The sequence below is a fragment of the Mesocricetus auratus genome, unplaced genomic scaffold, assembly GCF_017639785.1.
Source record: "Mesocricetus auratus isolate SY011 unplaced genomic scaffold, BCM_Maur_2.0 Super-Scaffold_100004, whole genome shotgun sequence".
Lineage (NCBI taxonomy): Eukaryota > Metazoa > Chordata > Mammalia > Rodentia > Cricetidae > Mesocricetus > Mesocricetus auratus.
Genome location: NW_024429189.1, coordinates 89,031,957 through 89,037,956, shown reverse-complemented (window position 1 = coordinate 89,037,956; position 6,000 = coordinate 89,031,957).

Genomic DNA, 6,000 nt, shown 5'->3' with positions numbered 1-6,000 from the left:
CCCATGTTCAGGGGGTCTGGATCAGTCCCTTGCTGACCTCTCAGTTATCAGTCTGGGGTCTATGAGCTTCCCCTTGTTCAAGTCAGCTGTTTCTGTGGATTTCCCCCCACCAAGTCATAACCCCTTTGCTCATCACTCCTCCCTCTCTGCATTTGGGGCCTCAAGCAATTCATCAGCATTCAGACCTGTCATCCAGATGGACTTTGGGAGCCCATTCCATGTGGAGGGATGCAGTATCTGCCTAGGCCCTCCCCCAGATCACATGACAGACTTTCAAGATCCCCCATGAAGGGCCTTACCCTCCTTGGAGAGTGGAGTGGGGATTGGAGGAGGGGTTGGGGGAGGATTGAAGGGGGAGGGAGAGGAGGGGAGGGAGAGGGAGCTGGGTTTGACATGTGAAGCAAACTTGTTTCTAATTCAAATTAAATTTAAAAAGATAAAATAATCTGCCTTAAGAACCAATCATTTTACATAATAAAGGAAGAATGATATTACTGTGTGAGTTAATAATGTTTGTGTATGAGTGGAAAGAAAAAGGAAAGAGAAGAAAACAGAATGGTCTACGTGGTTAGCATTGGGTTAATCAGGATAAAGCAGAGATGCGGACACTAGTAGAAGTAACTGTACAGGAGAAAGGTCAGGCTTGGCTAAGTGTAGACTGAAAAGAGAGAGGAAAAAGAGAGAGGAAATAGCATGAGACAGTCCAGCATCTCAAGAGGCTGAGCCAAGAGACCCTCACACCAGGAGGCTGAGCCCCAGAGGCCCTCACACCAGGCTTCCCTAAATTCTTTGGAAGAGGAAAAGGAAGAAATTCAAAAGGAAAGAATAAGAAGAAACCTGTAGAGCAGAGAGTATCCTGCTTACTAAGTTAGCATTTGGGTGCTAAATAAAGGACTAGATATAATGGGGCAAGAGATGCCAGGCGTTGGTGGCGCACGCCTTTAATCCCAGCACTCGGGAGGCAGAGGCAGGTGGATCTCTGTGAGTTCGAGGCCAGCCTGGTCTACAGAGTGAGTTCCAGGACAGCCTCCAAAACAATACAGAGAAACCCTGTCTAGAAAAACCAAAAAAAAAAAAAAAAAATGGGGCAAGAGAGGTGGGTGAGGTGTAGGATATGAAAACTGAGTAGCCCAATTGGGGGATTTAGTCTTACCTCTCTTGACATCCCTTCCTCACACCAGGGAACTACTCTGTGATAGGAGACCCTGACCTCCTTTGAATGACTAGGTTAAAGTGAAGCAGCTGTCTCCTCTTATAGCAGGACTGATCTCATAACAAGGCCCAAGTAGCCTTGCCAAAAGACTTGGCCTCAGTTTTGGTGTCCTGAGCTGAGCTGCTCCTCCTGGGGATAATCACAGTGTAGGACCAGCCAATCAAAAGGTGCCCTGACAAACCAATCAATGCCCTATCAATTCATTGCCACCAATTAGTCCCAAGGTCTGATAGAATAGAATAGAATAGAATAGAATAGAATAGAATAGAATAGAATAGAATAGAAAGAATAGAATAGAGAGTACACAACTAGACCCACACAGACCTGATCAATCAATTTCCCACAAAGTTATAAAAGCAACTCCATGGTGAAAAGATAATCTTTTCATGAAATAACACTGGAATGCATGATAACTACACACAACACAAAAAAGTAAAACCATGACCTTTAATTTATTACTTATGTTGTACTTTAAAATTAGTGATCCAAAAGGATTGTAGACATACATCCAGGCATGACTGGGTACAGTGGGATAGCCTATATTCCCAGCTAATTGGAAAGCTAAGACAAGAGAATTGCTTTGACCCTAAGAGTTCAAGGCAGCCTGGGGGATGAGAATAAAAATAATGGGAGGAAACTTATGTATGCAAAGATTGTTTCAGATACAACACAAACAGCACAGTGCATACAGAAAACTAACAAACTGGGTTTTAGACAAAAAAATATTAAGAACTTCTGTTCTTCAAAAGACACCAAAGAGAGTGAAAATAGAGCTGGTGAGATGACTCAGTGGGTAAAAGTGACTGCCATGCAAGCCTGAAGACCTGAGTTCCATCCCTGGACCCATGGTGGAAGAAAAGAACTGAATCCTGAAGTTCTCTCTGACCTTTATACACAAATAATGGCAGGCAGACACCCACATATGCACACACACACACACACACACACACACACACACACACACACACACGAGTGTGAAAACAAATGTCTTAAATAGGTACAATATATATTTGTAATCCCACCAAATCAAGGAGTGACATGTTTATGGGTTGTGTATTTAAATACCTAATATAATGGGTTATTATTCTAATTCCATCATCTATTTCATTTCCTTGCTGCTTCTTTCTAGACATTTTATGACTAACATTAGGGTGTGTTTGTATGTATGTAATGTATGTATAGCGTGTATGCGAGTGCCAGCACACACTAAGTGGAGGCCGAGGGCAACCTTCCAGAGTAGGTCTTCTTCCACCACTAGCGCTACGGGGACTGGACCAAGTCATCAGGCTTGCACAGCAAGTGCTCTTACCCACTGAGACATTTTACAGACTTCTATCTTGTATCTGTTAATTAGTTTTCCCCTTGTTAAGGGCCATTTATCACATGCAGGGTAATCTATAGTACAAATATGTCCTAGGTCAGTGGGTAATGGGTTTTTCTGTAGGTCCTTAATTATTTCTGGACTCCATTAATTAGGTTACTTAGAAAAGGGTTAAGCCGGGCGTTGGTGGTGCATGCCTTTAATCCCAGCACTTGGGAGGCAGGGGCAGGTGGATCTCTGTGAGTTCGAGGCCAGCCTGGTCTATGGAGTGAGTTCCAGGACAGCTTCTAAAACAATACAGAGAAACCCTGTCTCGAAACAGGGCAGGGATGACATCGTGTGTGCAAAACCTGGGTAGTATCACAGGACTGCTCTCAGAGGGCCCTATGCTTGGCTGAATGCTCTTTTAATATGCTGTCTTGGAATATTCTGTGTATTTTGGACAGTAGGCCCATGTTTTCGTTCTGTACTAACATCTGAAAATCATGTAGTTACTCCTGGACAGGATATAGTCTTTTGGGGAAATGAGTCTTAGGGTACAAGATTAATAAGAAACAAACAAATAAGAAAACAACAAATAGCTGGAGAGATGGCTCAGTGGTTAAGAGCATTTACTGCTCTTCCAGAGGTCCTGAGTTCAGTTCCCAGCCTCCCACTAGGAGGCTCACACCACCTCTAAATCCAGCTGCAGGCGGTCCAATGACCTTCTGCCCTCCAAGAGCACTCATGTACATTCACACAGATAAAATAAATTTAAAAAACAGCCAAACAACAACAAAAACCGAAAATAGGAATAATAACAAGTACTGGAATGGATAGTCAGGTTTCAGTTCCCAGACAGATTTAAATTTACCTGCAGTGAAAGCAATCCATAGCAAACACCGAGTTTATAAAGGATTTACATGGATTAACTCAATTTAGACTCACACAGAGACTGTAAAATGAACACTATGGCTAACCAACTAGTATTCTCCTCTCCTATCCCTCCCTTCCTCTCTTCCCCTCCCCTTCTCTCCCTCCCTCTTTCTCTTCTCTCTACTCCTCTTCTCTACCCCTCCCCCAGTTCTCTTCCTTCTCCCTCCCTCTTCCTCTTTCCTCCTCTCTTCTACTTTCCTCAATCTTTCTTCTGATGGGGATTCACTATGCTGCCTAGGCTGACCTCAAACATCTGGATGCAAGTGAGCCTCCTACATCAGCCTCTCGGGCAGCCTGATTCAGTTTTGGTATTGCCAAATACCCATTTGGTTTAGTATATCTCTATCCATTTAGCGATGTATGTCTATGTAACCCATTCTGCCCTCTGTGCAGACTGTTGTTGTGTGACATTACAGTCATAGATATGGGAGCACTCAGATCTTTGTGTATTGGCTAGATTTCATACTTGTTTCACAGTGTTACTAAAATCCATCTTCCAGGAGGCCAGGGCTTTTACTGGGAGGGTCACTACTGACTCTTCACCATCTAAGGCTGTGTCCAACATGATATTAAGCACTTGATAATTATGAACTTTCTTTTCTGGCCAAGATAGAATGACAGGGGACAGCTTTATCCTCTTGCCTTAAGTAACAGAACAATCCCAGTTTCAATCCTGAAAGCAACGTGTTTTTTCAGGTATCGGACAGCAGCCAGGTCTCCCAGTGGTTATTTCCAGAACCCAATCATTTCCTGATGTGTACATAGCGATTGAGTTCCTTGTTGGGTGTGGAACAGAGATCTTTGCAGCAAAATGAGCTGCACGGATCCCTGGAGATCTTGATAATACAGCCTGGTATTATCATATGTCTGGTAGCCATGTCATGGGGACATTCTTCTTGTCATACTCTTGGGCCCAAAGTGAACCTGCCATACAACTTAGTGGAGAGAATATCCATCCGTCTCTCCACCCTGGCCTCCCATACATACTCCTGATTTTGCAAAAACCTGACTTATACCTTCATGGTAGTGCTCAGGAGAGTTCAAGGCCAGCCTGGGCAACACAATGAGACCTGGAACTCCCCTCTCCATTATAACAACAAAATTGTTTATCTTCTCCCTCCCTTTACCCTGATGACAGAGGAAGTATTCCTCACTCTGGCTTCCAGGGTTCTGTAACCCCATTAGCACTTTCTGCACCTGGCCTTGTGGGAAAGTTTGATATGAGTTATTCCTGTGCTCTCACCAGGACTTACCAGGAACTTGTGAAGAAGAAAAGGAAGCATGGGATAGAATGCAAAGGACAGTATCTAGAGACACATTTCCCCAGCAAGGCTCAAACATGCGATCTCAGCACTCAAGAGGCAGAGGCAGGAGGATCATCAGAGTTTGAGGTCTGGTCTACCTACAGAGTCTCAAGTCAGGCTAGGCTATGGAATAAAGCCCTGTTCAAACCCCATGACCCCAGAGAAGAAGAGCTCAGTGTTTTATAAGCACAGGAAGCAGAATGAGAAAACAACAGCTCTTAATGAGCTACCCTGTCTCCTGTGTGTGATAGGGATCCTTGGAGTGGTGGTGGGGGGGCAGAGCTGGGAGCACACTCATCAATCCTAGAGCATCAATGACCTTCTGTGGCCAACTTACTGGAGTTTAGATTCTTTATTCCCAAAAGTTACTGTTCTTGAGAAATTTTCAAATTGAGTTCTGATTTTTAAAAGCCTGACTTCAAGCATTCCTTATTTAATGTTAATTAGTTCCTTATTGATTTAGAGTTGGCTAATCAATTGAATGACTAAACTGTAAAGAGGGACAAAGTCTAAATAAATTGGTTTTGATTGACCAACTACTGGCTTTCCTACTGTGTGTTCTAACTGCATCCCACTGGGGAAAATCTACCTATATTTGAAAAACAAGTTATCAGGAAATGATCCTTGGCCAAACTATCTTCTCTTAAGGATTTCAGAGCTTGAGCCCTGGTGGGTTTTGTTTGGTTTGGTGCTTCACTGTTAAGACATGAACGCAAAGATTTGAATTTGGAAGCTCCATGGGCAGAGTGGCCTAACAACCATGGGGAGACTATTGAACTTCCTTGAGCCTTCATCTCCTCTTCTGTACAATGGAAGTGACAGTCACCACATATGCCCGAAGGCTGCTGAGGATGGGCAGGCACAATGACTCAGTGGATAAAAGTTCTGCCACCAAACCCAAGGACCTGAGTTCAGTCCCCATGACTCACCTAGTTTAAAGAGAGAACACACTCCCACAACGTGTCCTCTGATTTACACACACACACACACACACACACACACACACACCCTAAGTTTTAAATGTCTGAGACATTAAATTAATACAAAAACTAAGGAAATAACAAATGTGAAAAGTTATTCCAAAAATAGTACTGTAATAGCCACTTTAAGTATGAAGATGTCAGTAATAGTCACTTTTCTCTCTCTTTTAATTAAGCTAGATTGTTCTTTTACATTTCAGGCACATCATTCCATTCATTTTACCTGTGTTTTCTCATTTACTCTTAATCACAAACTTTTGAGGTAGG